Source organism: Dasypus novemcinctus, chromosome 2 (assembly GCF_030445035.2).
Source record: "Dasypus novemcinctus isolate mDasNov1 chromosome 2, mDasNov1.1.hap2, whole genome shotgun sequence".
NCBI lineage: Eukaryota > Metazoa > Chordata > Mammalia > Cingulata > Dasypodidae > Dasypus > Dasypus novemcinctus.
In genome coordinates, this window is record NC_080674.1 from 7924485 (window position 1) to 7943185 (window position 18701).

Below are 18701 nucleotides of genomic sequence, written 5' to 3' on the forward strand. Positions count from 1 at the left end.
TGAAGTCTCCTTCCGTAAACAATAACAATTTTTAAAAGATCTATTTATCCATTTTTCCCTGCCCCTTCATTGCTTGAATTTTCTGTTTTTGTTTGTTGTGTACTGGTCTTCTTTTTTAGGAGGTACCAGGAGGTGAACCTGGGACCTTCCATGTGGGAGGGAGGTGCCTAATTGCTTGAGTCACCTCTGCTCCCTGCTTTGCTGTTTCTCTCATTATGTTTTCCTCCATGTGCTTTTTGTTGCATCAGCTCACCAGGCCAGCCCCTCACATCAGCTTGCTGTCTTGCTTGTCTTCTTTAGCAGGCACCAGGAACTGGACCCAGACCTCCCACGTATACAATAACATTTTAAATCTATAAGTTCCCCAACCATGCTCACCATTCCAATTTTCCATGAAAACTTAGCTTTATGCAAATTGTATGCAGATGCACAGTATCCATATGTAAGCACTTCATCTCTGAATCCTCAGCTTTGTAAAGGTGATGGCAGGTGCAAGGCTGTGAGAGTGCCATGATTCCAGGAGAGCCCAGCAAAGTGGAAGCACACTTAGCATGTATCAGCTTATATTTCACAGGGTTCCAAAACTTCCAACCAATCTCAAAAACTTGTAAGATTCTGAAAGAGCAGTCAGACAACTCAATCCACAAATGCCTTCCCACTTATTGACCAGTGTAAACAGTGAAAAATTTGTTATAGCTGTGTCTCATGGGATTGCTTCACAAATAACGAACCCTGCTTTGTAAACTCCATCCCTCTGTTTTTCTAAAAATGAATTAAATCTTTCCTGATAATTAAGAAAGAACTGAGTCTCTTTGGTTAGTCTTTAGCTTGTAATATATATCTAGTAGAGCTATTAGTAAACCTGTTCTTATATTTTGGAATATTAATCATACAGCAAATGCCTAGTAGTTAGTATTTTATAAGTGGTTTCCTCTATAAGGTGTCTTTTGAAGTCTCATCGTGATACAAGCTTTAATATAATTTAACTAAAAGATCACTGATGCTGGAGCAGTCACATACATGCTCAGAAGTCATTTCCCAGCCTTGCCTACCCTTCTTCTTTTCCCTCCTTTCTTGATTGTGAGCAGACATTGCAATGTTTCCATTCCACTACCCAGGGGAGATGCTAGGTCTAATGAGAAAGGTTGACACTACCTTGAACCCAAAACCAGGAACAAGGAGCCTCAGCTGCTTATCAGGGTAGGAACTCAGCACAAAGGTTGCTTGATACATGCTTTTTGATCAGCGATAGTGCACTCTGACTCTGCAGTGTATAAATATCCATCCTTTGGGTAGCACAAGAGCCCCTCATCCACAACATGAAGCAGAGTGTGTGGAGCCACCATTCACTTACGCTGACATGAGCAGTTGCCTTCCCCAGGGGACCAGATGCAATGAACCCTTTCCCCCTGCTCTTTTGGACATTTTGTACTGCATAAGTAATAAAGTAGTTACTTGATGAGAATCCCTGTTGTGCCTGAACCTGTGATCCCATGATGCCCCATAGCAACACACTCCTCATTTGAAAGCTATTTAATCAAAACAAGAAGAAATATATTCTCGTGGCAGAACAAATATCTTCAAAGCAATGTGAAAGTTACCTATATTGATTCTTACCCAATAATTATATACCAGAATACATTTTAAATATGCAGGGCAGCATCCAAGATCGAAACTTCACATTTTGTATCCCATAGAAGTATCTATGTATATAACTTTAGATGTTCAAAGGGCCCTGTCTATCAGGACACCTGACCATATCTCACCTTTACTTCTTACCAGGTTTATGTTAATTGACCGGTAGAACATAAATTATATACTTGCTTTGGTTCTTGTGAAAAGTTTTTCACGTGCTTTCAGAGAAGCCTAAGAGTAATACAGTAAAGTGCGAAAGGAAATTTGGTGGTTTCTATGGTGTATAACATTTTTTTAAGAATAAAATACCCAACATTTCCATAACCTACCCCCCTATTTATGAAGTGGTAACTGTGTTACAATTGCTGCAAGGATATTAAACCAGTACTGTTAACTATAGTCCCTATTCTAATTTTGGTCCTGGTTGCTATAGTGATGTCTTCTGCATGGATAGAGGCTCACACAGTAGCTAACAAAATATTAAACTTCCCTCCTGGGGAAGCCCTACTACTTTCTGGAATAAAATGGCAAAAAGTACTGGATTATAAAAGGCTTGCCTATTAAAAGAAAACAGGTCTTTTGGTAACATATTCTATCAATTTTTGTTTGTCTGTGAAGACTTTGAACTTACCCTCATTTTTGAAGAATATCTTTGCCAGATACAGAATTCTTGGCTGGCAGTTTTTCTCTTTCAGTACCTTAAATACATTCATACCACTTTCTTCTCTCTCCCATGGTTTCTGATGTGAGGTCTGCACTTAATCTTTTGAGTTTCTTTTGTGTGTGATACTTTGCTTTTCTCTTGCTGCTTTCAGAATCCTCTCTTTATCTCTGTTATTTGTCATTCCCCAAGTAGGTATCTTGGGGTAGGTCAGTTCAAATTTATTCTGTTTGGGGTATCTTGTCCTTCTTGGATATTGATATTTATGTCCTTCATAAAGGTTGGGACGTTTTTGGTCACTATTTCCACAAATATCCTTCCTGCCCCGTTTCAATTTTCTTCCTTATGGAACACCAATAATGCAAATATTTGCGTGTTGCACATTGTCATTCAATTCCCTGAGACTCTGTTCTATTTTTTCCATTCTCTTCTCTTTCTGTTCTCCTGTCTTTTTCAGTTCAGATGTTCTGTCTTTGATCACTAATTCTGTCTTCAAGCAATTCAAATATGTTCTTATGTGCCCCTAATGTATTTTTAATTTCATCCATCATGTCTTTTGAGATAGAACATGTTACCAAAAGAACAGATTTACAAGAGCTACTAAAGTGGGTACTGCAGCCTGAAAGGAAAAACAAAGGCAAAAGATTTGGAGAAGAGTTTAGAAATGAAGATTATTAGGAAGGGTAAACTAAAGGATAAGAAGACAGACAATAGAATGATATGACAACAGAGAGTTGAAGGACAAAATGGATGAAGTAAGTAAAGCCTTTATGGTAAAACACTGATTATTATTGGATTGAACTTCCCAATCAAAAGATATTGACTGATAATAAAGATAAAACATTTGAGTCATCTATATATTGTCTAAAAGAGACCTATCTCAGACATAAGGACACAACCAGGTTAAAAGTGAAAGGTTGGAAAAGGGTGTTCCATGCAAATAATAACCAGAAAAGAGCTGGATTAGACCAAATAAATGGAAAATAACAACATTATAGTATATGAACAATAATGACTCAGGCAACTGGCAAATAGTTCCTGTGATCAGCATTCTAAATTTTTTTTTCATGCAAAATAAACACTTGCTTTTAATTGAGGAGAACTGGAGAAGAGATATATTTTTGGATACTTCATTTTTCTTTAACCGTTTCTTGTTCATACTCTGTAATTAAAATAAGCTATCTGGATCAATAGTGATTTAGCATGACTACTTTAAGAAGATTTTTTAGTTTTTCTGCTTCATAAAATTATGATTGGGCAAATTGTTATCTGCTGTAATTCATTTTAATAAAATGTGAAGAATTCCCAAGTAGGAATTTGATTATCTAGAAAGAATTATGGCCTAAATGGAAAATAAAATACTAAACCAATAATTTATTTCATTAGAGATAACTATGTCCAATAGTTAGAGCTGTAATACAAAAATCAGAATTCTATTATAATTAATTTCTATTATATTTCAGTTATTATTTACATTTATAAATATTTGTTGCTATGCTATCTATTTTTTATAATTGATTATATTAAATTTGACCTGGCCTTGCATTATCTTAAAATTTGTAATTTCTTTCCATCTATTTATTTTTCAATTTTATAATAAAGACCTTTTTAACAGCTAAAAGAAAAGCCATTGATTTTATAATTTGGATAGATCATATGGTATGTGAATATATCTCAATACAACTGCTGAATAAACAAATAAATTGTGCAAGAATAGCCAGAAATAGCAGTTATGTACTTCAGGGGAGACAGAGAGATTGAGAAGTGAGGAATTTTTTTATTTGTTTGTCAGTTTTATTATTATTATTATTGAAATAATGAAAATGCTTTAATAACGATTGAAGTGATGAATGAACAACTATGTGATTATACCAAATATCACTGATTGTACAATTTGGAAAAATTGTATGCTTTATTAATATGTATCAATAAAATTCATTCTTTTTTTTGAAAAATAAAGAAAACAGGCCAGTAAGACAAACCCTTGATCTTAAGGCTTGCATTTACAAACCTCATTCCTGTAATAATAAAATTGAATGAGCATAATTAATGCCTATGAGTTGCCTCCTGAAAACCTCATTATTACCCAAATGTGAGTTTTCGCTAAGCCAGCCTCTGCAAATAAACTCATTACCTTTCTCTCGACCCTGGGACATGACTCCCAGGAATGAGACTCCGTGGCACGAAGGGATTAGTAACATGTGTTAATCAGCAATGCATTTGTAGAAAGAACTTGATTAAATGGGGGAATACTAAATAAAACAGTTTTTATGGCTAAAGAGATTTCAAAGTGAAATCAGAAGGTCAGTTTGGAGGTTACACTTCTGCAGATCTTAGCCAGACTTCATAAACTGCCACAGTAAACAAAGTCTCAAATGAAAGCCTTCCTGAGAGAACCAAGGGATGTCTGGACACCTTAGGCAAGGCACATGGCCTCATGAAATTAACACCTCCTCAGTGATCGTTATCTGGAAATAGATGTAAATATAGCTCCCCAATATAACATAGATATAACTATTTATAAATTCCCTCTCTTGATTTTTCCACTCCTTTTAATTTTCAATTTACCTGTTAAGTATAGTTCTCAGAGACTAAAGTGCTTTGGGTTGTCTGCGTGGTGGTTGAGTCCTGAAACCCAGCAGCTAGCTGTCAACTCCTACACTCCAGTTCTTCGGATCTGCCCGGGACAACTGCAAGCCAGCCAATTCCATTCCTCTGCCCCAGAATATCTACCTCCCTTCTCAGTCTGAAGCAGTCAGACCAGACATCACCCCAAACCCCCCAAGACTGAGCATGAAGAAAAAAGGGGGAGGAGAGGTTAACCACTGACCAAAGAAAATTTGTTGTTTCTGTAGTCGTTAATTGCTTAACATACAACATTGATACAAATAATAAATTTTTAAATTAGACAACCTGCACGTTTTTGAGATTGAAGCCAAATGTCTTATTCTATACAAAGCAACCAACATTTAAATCCAAGACTCAAATGCCTTCATGATATCCTGAAAGGTAAAAAGAAACATGGAAAACAATTTCCCAATTTTGTTTATAGTGTAGCTTCATAGAGAGTAATTTCAACGAAAAAGCTGGATAGTTATAAATTATAACCAAAACCTTGAAAATGTTCCCAGAAGTACTGTCGTGAATTAATTACTGTTAGGCAGAAAACTTTACCTTATCTGACCAATAACATGACCCTGGGACCTTCTCAGGTACTATTCACAATTGTAGTTTAGGAGAGTGGTCTAGTGGAATTCTAATAAGCACAGTCCTGTTTCCAGTAGACCCACCTTCCCAAATACCCAGCAAGCCCAGTGGAAAAAGCTCAAGACGGGAGTGGCTGAGGCTCTGCTTCTGCCCTGCAAACACAGAAGACCCAGTGATACTGTCAACATATGTGAGAATAAAAGGATGCCAGGAACAGAAGATGATGACTCAGTGAACCAGAAAGGGATGCCACAGAAAAGCTAATCTTATCTCACCCACACTGACACTGCAGGGGAACTGAACCCTGTGGATGACAGGAAGCTGAGCATGGCAGTGCAGGAGCAACTCAGGCACCTGCCTTTCTTTACAGTTTTGTTAAACACACACCCCTGGCCCCCGTGTCATGGCATGGGGTGGCTGCAGGACCACTCCCCAACCTGGAGGCGAGTCCCACCGGTGCTGCACAGGGACCATGAGTCCAGCACGTGCAGCCTCCATTCCTGGGGGAAAGGGAGCAGTGGGGCCACCCAGAGAAACTGGCTCCAGAGTCCAACCTCTCTCTGCACTGACCACCAAACTCCCCAAGCTCCTGAACCCTGGTCAATTGACCGTGGGACTGCAGGTGGAATGGTCAGTCCGCCACTGGGCTGAAGAATAGTCACCACATTACCAACCGAATATTTGAGGTTCAGGTTGAGAGTCAAGGTGGAAAATTGGAAAAGATATTTTAAAGGCATAATAAATAATTCCAAAGTTACACCCAAAACTTTCAAGAAAGTTTATAAAAAGTCAAGAAATACAAAATTGTATTTTTATTGAAATGCACTGAGAGGTATTTGACCCCTAAATCCAGAGATTGTAATAATTCTGCCCTGGTTACACTCTGTAATCTGTGACAAAATGACACTTGAACAAAATAACCATCCAAATCTACACACAATCATTGTCGTAAACACTTTCAACATCAGTATAAGTTAGTAATTCTATCGATGGTGTTCATGTTGCTAAGACATGTTGCAATACTCAAAGCTAGATAAAAGTACATTAGGGATGGAGGGAATATTTAAATTTAGATTGCTGGTTATTTTCTTTAAACTGACAATGATTCAAAGAGCAGTATTAAGGAGTTCAAATTGCATATATATGTATATTGATATCATAAGATAGGTTATCTTACAAGATATGTATTATCTTACAAAATAAACCATTAGTGACTGCTACAGGAATTTGGTTGATATTATAGAACAATTTAGAATTGAAAATTTTTTTCTCAATTGAAAGGCTTTATTGAAATATGGTTTATCCTTGTATTTAAAAAAATAAGATATTTTAAAGATTTTAAGTATTAAAATGTCTGTTAAATGCAGACTCTAAGCCTTCATGCAGTCCACTTAAAGCATGTAGAAATGATTTTCCCACCTCTCGATTTGCATTTGATAGGATTTAGATCTTTACTGATATAATAAAGCAACTCATATGAATATCCAGTTTTACTTTCATACAGTCCTTCAGAAATATGCAAGTCTGTAACTATAGAGTTGTAATACCCAGTATAAACAATAATATAAATATCTTTAAAATATATATACAATTACTAAAAGAATTTCAAAAATAAAATATTTTTCTGAGATAACTCTAAGCATATATTTCACATTTATCCATTTTCTATTCTGAAAGTTAGCAATTATAAAATATTGTGATTACTTTATATACAATATGATATTGTATATAAATAATCACAAATTATATCTAGATAATCACAAATTTCCCACAAGTTTAATTAAGAAGTTCCTTATACTATGCTAACTTATTATTTTAAAATCATCCAAGTCATTCATTAATGCAAATGAAAAAAAAGGAAGAACCAGTTTCAGTATAAATAAAATAGTGCTTTTATTTTTAGTGTTTAAATATGAACATCTAATGTAAAAGATGCAGGAATTCCTTCAAACTGATTGCAAATGAGTTTGGAATATTTAATTTGCCTAAGACTTTTAACAACATGCCATTTCAGGATCTGTTTTGTTTATGATATTTGCAACATATATACAGAGACAAACATAAAGTTATCTTTCTATAGGTAATATATTATGTATATTATATGAATAGGAATAGATTATGCAAGGAAATGTAAGGGCGCACAGTTTTAAATGGAAGTGTTAATTATATAACCCTAGGTCTGCATCCTTAAAAGGCTACTTAGACACAGACATAGGTTCAGGCAACCAGTCTTGTAACATGTTTAAACATACACCAACAGATTGATAATTTCCTTAATAAAATCAGTCCAAAATCATTGACTATGTAACTTAAACTCAGTACTTAAACTCAGTTGGTCAAGTAAGTTTCTCATTTTGTAATACCAGCTTATTTCACACTTCTGCTTAGAGAAAAGAGTTCTAACTAAAACCAGAAACAAAAACATAAACAAGTCCCAGGTTGCACTGAACAGTCCTTTCCTCTATCACATGATGTCCAGTGGTCTACTATTTACACGCTATGCTCTTAAAAAACAGGAATCAATAGCTTATTAAGTCTCCAGACGGTATCAATAGAAAAATCTTAATGTATTTTTAAGTAAATAATGTATGACAGCTTAGAAGTTTGATTTATATCATTTCCACCTGAATATTTTTTTATTTTTTTATGTTTTTATCTTTTTTCTCTAATCTGAACTCTGGATGCCTGGTTTGCTCTGTAACCCCCTCTTCCTTTCCTGGTAGGGTCGGAACTGGCCTATGGAGAATGGGAGTTGAGGTCAGCGTTGGTCTTTTGCCCTTGGCTTTCCTCTTCTGACTGCCCAAGTCCTTCCAGGCACAGTGCCTTCCTGCCCTGAGCGCTCACACAGTTGCCTCATCCAGTCCAGTTGTTGATGTCAGCATCTTCCCAGACAACTCTCCAGAGGTTTGTGTGTTTTGAATAGGACCCCATGGAAAGAAGAAAGTGCTTTTAAAAATACTTTAAATTAATGAACATGTGAGGAAGGAGCCTGAAGACTGATTTGAGGTGTCCTGAGGCTGGTTTCAGAATATTGCTTTGGTCTTGGTGCTGTGTGTGCAAGGGGAGAAGTAAATACCAAGTGAACAACAAACACCACACCACCACCAACTACATAGGAGAGCAGAGGAAGCAGCGCCTGCTCACCTACTCAGTGGACCACATTTTCTCAGCTGCTCTGCTGTCTGGTAGCCCAGTACTTGATGTTAGTCAAGTCAGGGGGTTCTGAGCTGGATACACTATACAGTAGAACTGAGTTTTTGATTAAGAACTTTATATTTCTATTTCTTGACTATGGTAAAAGCCCACTGTAGTGGAGGCTGTGATGTGCCAAAGGTGTGCCTTGGAAGACTTAGTATTTATTCCCAGTGGTGGAGAATATTGGTGGCTTGTGGATCTCAGTTTGGGAGAGGAAATAGAAAGGCTGGGCCTTTTCTCAAGGTCCGATGACTCTGGAGGGTCATGGCAGTTATTTAGCTTCTGCCCATGGGACAGGGTGAGGCCACCACTGGTGCTATGTCACAGATCAACTCCAACCCCCGCCCACTCATATTTTCTGCACCTCTCAACAGACGTTGATCTTCAAGAAACTTCCTGAACATAAATCTCTTAACTCGGGGTCTGTTTCTAGGAGAACCCAACCTGTTGTATATAGTTTGCTCCTAAGGAAGTAGATCCTTGAATGAGGTTTTAAGTAAGAAAATTTGGAGACTGCAGAGACTTACTCATCTAGATGCAAACTCCAGTGAAGTCTCCAGATCTTCTTTATTATATAACATTCTAGTTCTAGTTAGCTAGCCAGCTATCTAGTTATCTATCTATTGTCTTTCTACCTACCTACCTATCTATATAGCTTAGGTAGGAATTTAGAAATAAGATAGCTATCATGAAGATGTATATTCATTTTACTTTACTTGAAAAATGAAATCAGATTTTTTGTCTGTTAGAAAATAAGTTTAAATACCTTATAAGTTTGAGAATGAGGCCTGGCTCGTCTATATGATGAGTAATTTTTAATGATGTGAATGAACTAAATCTGCAGATCCAAAGTACTAAGAAAATAAAATATATTTTACCAATAGTGATTAAAAAATTACACAAAGATATTATATCAGTGAAGGTTTGTTTAATTAAAATATTTCAGAATCCCCAACTCTAAAAGATAACTGACTGTCTAAAACAAAAATAGTAGCAATGTATTGAGGGTTTCCAGTCTATATATTGTGAAATATAAGAAAAATAACACAAAATATGGGATAGCGGACTTGAGAGTATACTGATATAAAGTTCTTGCATAATCCAGGAATGTTATGATATTATTTGAAAGTAGAGTCTGATTAACTAAACATGTATATAGTAAATATTAGGGCACCCAATAGAAGTAATTTTAAAAACAGGCATAAATAGAAAGCCAATAGTGAAGATACTTGGAATCCTTACATCAATTACTTAAGAAGCAGACACAAAAAGAAGGAAAGGGAAACAATGAACAGATGAACCAAATGGAAAACCGCACATAATAGGGATGACTAATCAAATGATATCAACGATTATAGTAAATATAAATTGTTTAAAGATACCAATTAAAAGATAAAGATTGTTAGACTGGATGTAAAGTAATACTTACATATATGCTGTCCACAAAAAAAACACTCTTTCAATATAAAGATACAGATAAGTTAAAAGAGTTGTTTTTAAAAATAAACCATTGGGAAGTGGATGTGGCTCAAGTGATAAGGCCTCCGCCTACCATATGGGAGGACCCAGGGGTCAAGCCTGGGGTCAAGCCTGGGTCCTCCTGGTGAAAAAGAAGAAGAGAAATTATGCTTATGTGGTAAGCCAGTGCCCACGTGGTGTACCAAGTGCCCACGCAGCAAGCTGAGTGCCCGTGGTGAGCCAGTGCCTGAGCAAGTGAGTCACACAGCAAGAGGATGACACAATGAGAGAGACACAAAGGGGAGAGTCAAGGTGAGATGCATCGGAGACCAAGAACTGAGGTGGCACAATGACTGGGAACCTCTCTCCACATTGAAGGTCCCAGGATCGAATCCCAGTGAATCCTAGACGAGAAAGATGAGAAGACAAACAGATCAACAGATACAGAAGATCACACAGCGAGTGGACACAGACAGCAAAAACAGCAGGGTGGGCGGAGGGAGGAGAAAAAAATTTAGAAAATAAACCATGGCCTGCTAATCAAAAGGAAGCTAGTGTGAATTCACTAATATCATGCAAAGTATAATTTAGAAAGCAGTATTACCAGGATAACTAGGGTATTACATGTGATAAAAGGTAAACTCACAAAGAAGATATAAAAAACTCTAAGTGTATACACACCTAAAAAATAACTTCAGGATGCATAAAGCAAATTCAAATGTTACTGAAAGGAAAGACAAATCCACAACTGTAGGTGGAGACTTCAACTCTACTCTCCCAGGGTACAAGGAGACAAAATAAATAAATAAGTAAAAACCCCAAGAAAAAGCATTCATTGCCAACAATCTTGACTTAATTGACATATATGAGACATTCCACCTAAGAACAGCAGAAGATGCTACTTTCTGGACCATAAAAAAAAAGAGAAAAAGAAAAAAGAAAAAAAGAAAGAGGAAAGTAAAGGAAAGGAAAGGGGAAAGGGGAAAGGGGAGGAAAGGAAAATCCTCTTTTAATTAATTAAATTGGAATTAAAAAACATAAGATATCTGCAAAATCACCAAATGCTTAGAATTTAAACAAAACACTACTAAATATTCCATGGGCCACCCAAGGAGTCTTAGAAGATGCAAATGGGAAGCGTTGAGGGAAGGGGAGAACTATTGCTTCCCATCTCCCCACGGACTCTAATGAGGAGAGTTGCAAATGTTGAATGACAATTCTTCCAAGTTTCAGGCAGATCTGTATTTAGAAAATAGAAATTGCAATAAATTTCTCAACTTTGTCAATGAAATTATGATTGATGTTAAAATGAAGGGAACTGCTATCCATATATCAAAATGCTGATGTTTATAGCCCCTAGAAGAGCACTTTGAATTGTTTCCAAGAATGGTGATGTGTACCATCAACCAATCTTACTCCTTTTCCTCTTTCCTTGAGGAATGGCTCATGTTTCTACATGCTTGCATAATAAATTTGAATTCTGTAATATATTTTAAATTTTCGCTATTAAAATTTCCATGAACCCATTACTCTAATAGACTCATTTTCGTAATTTGAAGTTATCTTTCATACATCTCTGTGGTCTATGGTCTATTCTGCTGCCATGTGTGCTTGCACAATGTTAATTAGTTCACCTGTGATTGGTAAGCAGAGGAATAACAACAGGATAAATTTTTGTTTCATACCTTGTTTTTCCTAAGCCCAGGGGTGCTGGAATAGAGGAAGTAGAATTTAACCACCAGAAGGAAAAGAAAAGTCTTTAGTCTGCTGTTGTAAAGTCAGGAAGCATTTAGTTCCTTTGAAGAAAATTAAAAATGAGTGTCTGCACTGAGAGCTCCTTCCCCAGAGAGGATAGCCCCAACCTGGCCTGATATGGGATCACAGCAGCAAGTTGCCCCACTGCCAGTGCCTACCTTACTGGCAGCTGCTCAGTGGCTCAGATCTCTGCTTCCACCTCTGCCATCTTAGTTCCTCTGTGCCAGCATTCCCACTCCGTTGTTTCTGTGCATTTATCACATGCCTGAAGAAATCCTCTAGCCCTGTACTCAACTGCCAAATCATTTTTCCAGGGAGTGATTGTTAGTCTGTTTTCAAGGTCACACAAGTTTTTAGCAGTCCATTGTTCCTACGATTCATGCTATTATATATGGTTTCATAGCAGAAAGACCTGTATGTGTTTCTGTATGTGTATATGTGCAAACACACATATTTACATATCTGCAATTAGTATAAAGTTATCAATATATATCTATAAAAGTATAGATAATGCTATTTATTTTCCAATAAACATTTTTAATGTTTGTTCTTATTCTTCATAAAAATTTCCCATCTCCGGTGTATTAAATTTGGCAAATTTACTAAACATCTCCATTCTATGGGTATTGTAGCCATCATGTGACTATCTACTGACATGATTTTTTCAAACGGCTCTCCCACAGCTCCCCTCCTGGGTGGTTTAGGACTGCCATCTTCCATTCTCCTGTCTAGAGGGGAAGGCCAACTTCTGGACCTAAAGGAGAAATCAAGTTTACCAGTCCTTACAGGAAGGAACATGGGGCACTGGCATCCTAATAAACTTTGTCTAGCCAACTAAACCAACCAGTCCAAATACAGCAAATAAGTTTACTTTCAAACCTAGCTTAGGTGTAGGAGGCTCCCAAAGTTAAAGCTTTAAAAAATTTTCATTTTTTCATGATCCTTATTACTCATTTTGCCATTACAGAACTGTTGAATAAATGTTCTTATATTCTCACTAAATTTGGCCGTTATCTTTATGGGAGTTGTAATAGTAATAAGAAATACATTATAACTGGAATCTCCAGGCATCCCTGAGGAGTGATGTTTGCAAACTTCAGAGTGATTTCCAAATTCTTTGTAAAGGCCACATTTCACATTTCATATGTCAGTATTCACTTATAAATTGATATTATAATTGGAGTGGAAGGGGTATCTATTAATTTTCTATCTATAAATTATATTTCCCTAATTCCAAAATGACATGAAGTCTGTTACTTCCAAATCCCATGTAAACGTGCATGCTGTAATCCATTCCTTCAGTTAAGAGCTACATTATTGGCATTGTCTTACTAGAAATAAGATCAAGAATAGACCAACAATATTCCTGTGGAAAGGATCCCAAGTTATTCATAAACCATTATTTTTGTAATTTCAGGTCACAGGGCAATTTTAAATATTAAATGAGAACAATAAAATTCCTTGGAGGTGAAGATGCATATGGCTATTCTCATTTATGCCCCACCATAATTACAAATTGCTACATTATGGACCTTCTTCGGTATTTGAAAACATTCTATACTGAAAAGGCTAAATCTGTAAATACCAAGGACTCTTTATTTAGTAAAGCAATAAATGTGAGGCACCACAATGTATTCCACAGTGCAAAGTGATTCAGCTACACATTTGGATCAATAAGTACAAATTTTTTGACTACTTGTACTACTGGTATGTACAAAGCACAGCACCACATATTGAAGACACAAAGAAGAATACAAATGATCTCACGGCAGAGTAAGGGAGGAAGAATATATTCATGAGTATCACTTAACAACACAACTTATCAAGGGGTGATTCTTAAATGAGAAGCCCAGACTCGAGGTGCTGTAGGAGTAAGAGAAAGAGGTGGGTCAGAAGGGGTTCCAGGAAGAAGTGAGGTTCCTGATGGCTTTTGAATGAAGTTCAGGGTTTAGCTGCATGTCCCGGGTTTTCTCTTGTGGACCTTGGAACATCACACTTCTTTTATTCTGTGTTTTCTCTTCTACAAAATAGATTAAATTCCAGATGCCTTAAGTCCTCCCATAGTTTCTCTCCTCCCAAGACAATCAAGGATAAAAATGAAGAGACAATTACTTTGCTTAATCTCAAATTTCTTTAAGGGAAACCCATCTGTGAAAGAGTTTCACGGGCAGAATCAGAGCTTGAGAATTTCAAGGGTCAAGAGCTACACCTGAAAGACAAACACACTCATAGTGTCAAGGAATACTTTTTAATTCAGAGAAACCTTATGCGCCTCCAAACATGAATGTATCAACAAGTTTCCCTTCTATTCTAAAGGTCAAAGAAAGTGATATAAACACTCATTCCAGCTGGCACATCTCTGTATTTATTCAAATTGCTGAGGTTTTTGTCTGAGGAAATGTTTATTACTCAGAACAATGACTGTCAAGTTTTTTTGATCACTGTATTCAATAAAAAGAACATTTCACATTGCAACCCAGTAAACACATATTCACACACAGAAACAAGTTTCAAGGATAGCACTTACCTTCCATATGCACAATTTACCATCATGTTTTCTATTACTTTATTCTTTTTCATTTTTTCTATTACATTCTACTGCATTTTCAATTCCATTTAGCTGGAATTGACAATAGATAGCAGGGACATTTTATTGATGCCTGAATTTCAAATTAGACTTTGAGTCCCATGGGGAAAGAGCTAGAGCTGCCTCATCTGACACTCTCTACCCAGGACCTAGCTCAGTACTTGAGACAGATTCAGTTCAATAAATATATGATGAATTAATTAACTAAAGAATCCTAAAGGAATTAACCCAAAGAAAGTCCACAATAGGTGAAAGCTAAACTGAAAACCCAATACAAACAGAAACATAAGACACTGAGATTTGGAAACTGTTTAATTTATTTTGAAGGGAAACAAGTTGCTTTGTAAAAAAGGTGCATGCCAAAAGACCATTCTGAATGCTATGTTTATGTGAGTCACTGCTGAATAAGTAAAGATGTCTTACTTAGAGATGAAAAACTGTGTACCCTTTGTGTTTCTCCCACTAGACATATATTGTCTTTAGAGAATATTTAATTAATAAAGTTGCTAACCTATTAACTCCACCTTTTAAGCATCTTCTGGGAGTAAACGTTATGCAGTTATTCAATTTGCATACTAATTTTTCTAGTGAGTTGTTAATTTTGCTGACTAAATGACCCTATTAGAGGTTAACAGAATTAAGGCTTCTGGATACCTGCACACTGAAAACGGAGCCGAGGTATGATGCCATCTTTCCCCCAGGTTTATAAAGGAAAATTAAAAAGCATGACTATTCTGTTTGTACACAGGGCAATAAGGCTTTTCCCATTCCCTGCTTTTCTCCTCTCTCCAACTAGTAAATAATACTACTACTAATAAAGTACCTAAAGCTTAAAAGTTTTCAACCATTTTGCTACTTACTGTCTTATATCACTACATTTTTAGGGAGGGGAGAGTTTCATCATCTCACAAGTATTTTAAAAACATCTACTTGCCAGATAGGCTGGTCCTTCTGGAAGATCCTTTCAGTGAGGAGCCAGCACGGCCAAGGTGGGTGGTGGTGACACAAACTGTAACACGCAGCCGCTTTCTCTGGTGCACTCAGTGAGACTCTCATTTCTGCGAGCCTGCAAATTCAGGGCATGAGCTTCCACTGCCTGCGAACACCTCTGAGGATGACAGGAAGTAACTCAAGTCATCCTGAAGGCAGCTGCTGAATAAAACCACCATTCTCCTGCGTTCCAAAATATTAGAATCCTTATTTTATAAACACAAAAATGAGGTTAAGAACTTATTTTAAAACAAGTAAAATTAAGAATCTTTGTTTTCACCAAACTACTTTTCACCATTCATTTCAGAAGACTTTGACAAAAAATTCTTCTTCCTATCACTATGAATGTTTTCCAGTCTAAGGGCAAATTATATCTAAAAGTATGACATATGACATTTATGATATATGTTTTACTGACAATTTCAATTCGTACATCTTAATCACAACTTGTGTGCATTTATTACGAACTAATTGCATAATAGCATACATAATATTAAACAACCACTTATTTTCGCTTTGAGTAATTAATCCAGCTGCTTACTTAAATTCTCCTTTCTGAAAATTCAAGCATTGCTAAGATCTTAATGTTAGTGCTGCTGTGTGCTGGAAAGACTAAGTGGTATTAATCACATTTGCCATAAGATGGAAGCAACCCAAATGTCCCTTAAGTAATGAACGGATAAACAAAATGTAGTATATACACACTGTAAAATACCATTCAGCTGTAAAAAGGAATGAAGATTTGATCCATGTGTCAACATAGATGAACCTGGAAGACAACATGTTGATTGAAATAAACCAGACTCCAAAGGACAAATATTACATGATCTCACTGATAAGAAATAACTGGAATAAGCAAACTCATAGAGTCAGAATATAGAATACAGTTTACCAGGGGATGGAGTGGGTGTAGGAAATAGGGAGCTAATGTTTAAAATACACAGGGTTTCTATTTGGGTTGATGGAGAAATTTTGGTAGTGAATGGTGGTTATGATAGCATGACATTGTGAACATAATAAACAACACTGAATTATATATTGGAATATGGTTAAAAGGGGAAATTTTAGGTTGAATATACGTTCATGGTGGTTTGAAGCTCTATGTACCACAGAAAACCATGTTCTTAAATCTAATCCATTCCTGTGGGTAGAAAGCCTTTGTAAGTTGGAACTTTTGATGAGGCAAATACCAAAAATTATCAAAGTAGCTTTGGTATTGCATAATAGGAATAATGGGAAGAGGCTCTCCTATAGTATATTCTTTTTTATTTTCTGCCTCCTTATACCATTTGTTTTATGAACAACCAAACATTCAAATCGTCTGATTGTAAATAAGCTGAAATTATGTTCAAGGCAATAAATTCAAAAGACTTTCCTTGACTGGAAAGTCAAGGTGGAATAAAGAGCTAGATTTATCCTCTCTAAAAAATGGACAAATTATAATAAACAACAGTTTTCAAGATATGTTCATTTTCTTCATTGTTGTGATGGTTGCATGGTCCTATACATTTATCAAAACTTATTAAATGGTACAAGATAAGCATGTGCAGTTGGGCGTCAGTGGATCAGGTCCAATAGTCTCAGACAGAAGGTAAACAAATGTGGTGAGCCATATATTTGCTTCCTGTCTGAAAAGAGTTTTAAGACTGTGGCTTAAGGATGTAGAACCCAGATGTAACCTGGCGGTCTCCCTGAGTTGAGGAAACAAAACTCAAAATTCAGAGAGGCTGATGTGGCTGGAATTCATAAGCGGAATGCCAGAAGGGAAAGAGCTACCCAGAGAAAGAGCTCTGGAGATATAAAGATGTTCTCCCTTGAGTCTTCAGGAGAATACCAACCATCACATGCAAATGGCCAAGACTAGAGAAAGAACCAACTGGAAGGATGAGAGGAAACAAATGACAAGGTTTAGGTAGGACCAGGAGATGTTCCTGTTCCTTCCATCCAGAAGAGTAATTTAGGTAGAATACTTAGAAGGATTTATCTCAGTGGCTGGGGAAAAATTAGCCCTATACTAACTGCTGCTCTGGTCCCACTTGAAAAAGATTTAAAACAAGATCTGAAACAATCAAATTATTTCCATGTAACTAAACTGCATCCCACACCAAAGCTTAAGATGATCAGTATACAAAAAATAGCTATCATTCCAAAAGATAACATACATAATGTCTGGCAAAATTTATCACATAATCAAAGAAGCAAGGAAAAACGACCAATCAGGAAAAGAAAAATCAATGTTTAATACTGATACAAAATGGCATGAATAATAGAGTTAGATGATAACAGCATTTCAAAAATTAGTATAACCTTGTTCCACAATCTAGCGATGAAAGCTACAATATATGAAATGAAAATACAATGTGGGAATTAATATTAATAATATATTAGAAACTGTGGCAAATTATTATCAAATTGCTTAAAGACATAAAACAAAATATCAAGATGGTAGATTAAACACATCCATGTCAATGATAATATTTAAACAGATGGTCTAAACATTTTATTAAAAGGCATGGGTTGCTAGATTTGATTTAAAAAGGCAAATTTCAAAAATAAGCTGCTTACAGTAAGTCTTACTTTAAATATAAAGACACAGATAGTTTAAAATAAAAGAATAAAAAATGATGTATAAAGTTAACACTAATCAAAAGAAAGCTGGAGTGACTCTCCTCATTTACTATCAAAGTACATTTCAAGGCAAGAAATATTACCAGGGGTACAGAAAGCCATTTCATAGTGTAAAGGGGTCAATTCATTAAGAGGGCATAGCGATTGTAAATGAGTATGAAACTGATAACACCTTCAAAATACCTGAGGCAAAAACTGATAGAATTGCAAAGAGACAGACAAATCCCAAAGATGGAGGATTAAATCCAGACTAAAGTGGACTTACTGGTATTCTACTGTAGAATTATTGTGACTCTAGCAATGGAAGAAATTGTATCGTTGATACGTAGATAGTGGCCATGGGACTTGCTGAGGGCAGGCAAAGGGAAGAAGAGGTGTGATATGGGGGCATTTTCAGGACTTGGAGTTGTCCTGAATGATATTGCAGGGACAGATGCAGAACATTATATATCCTGCCATAACCCACTGAATGGACTGGGAGAGAGTGTAAACTACAATGTAAACTGTAATCCTTGATGTGTAGCAGTGTTCCAAAATGTACTCATCAAATGCAATGAATGTGCCACACTGATGAAAGAGGTTGTT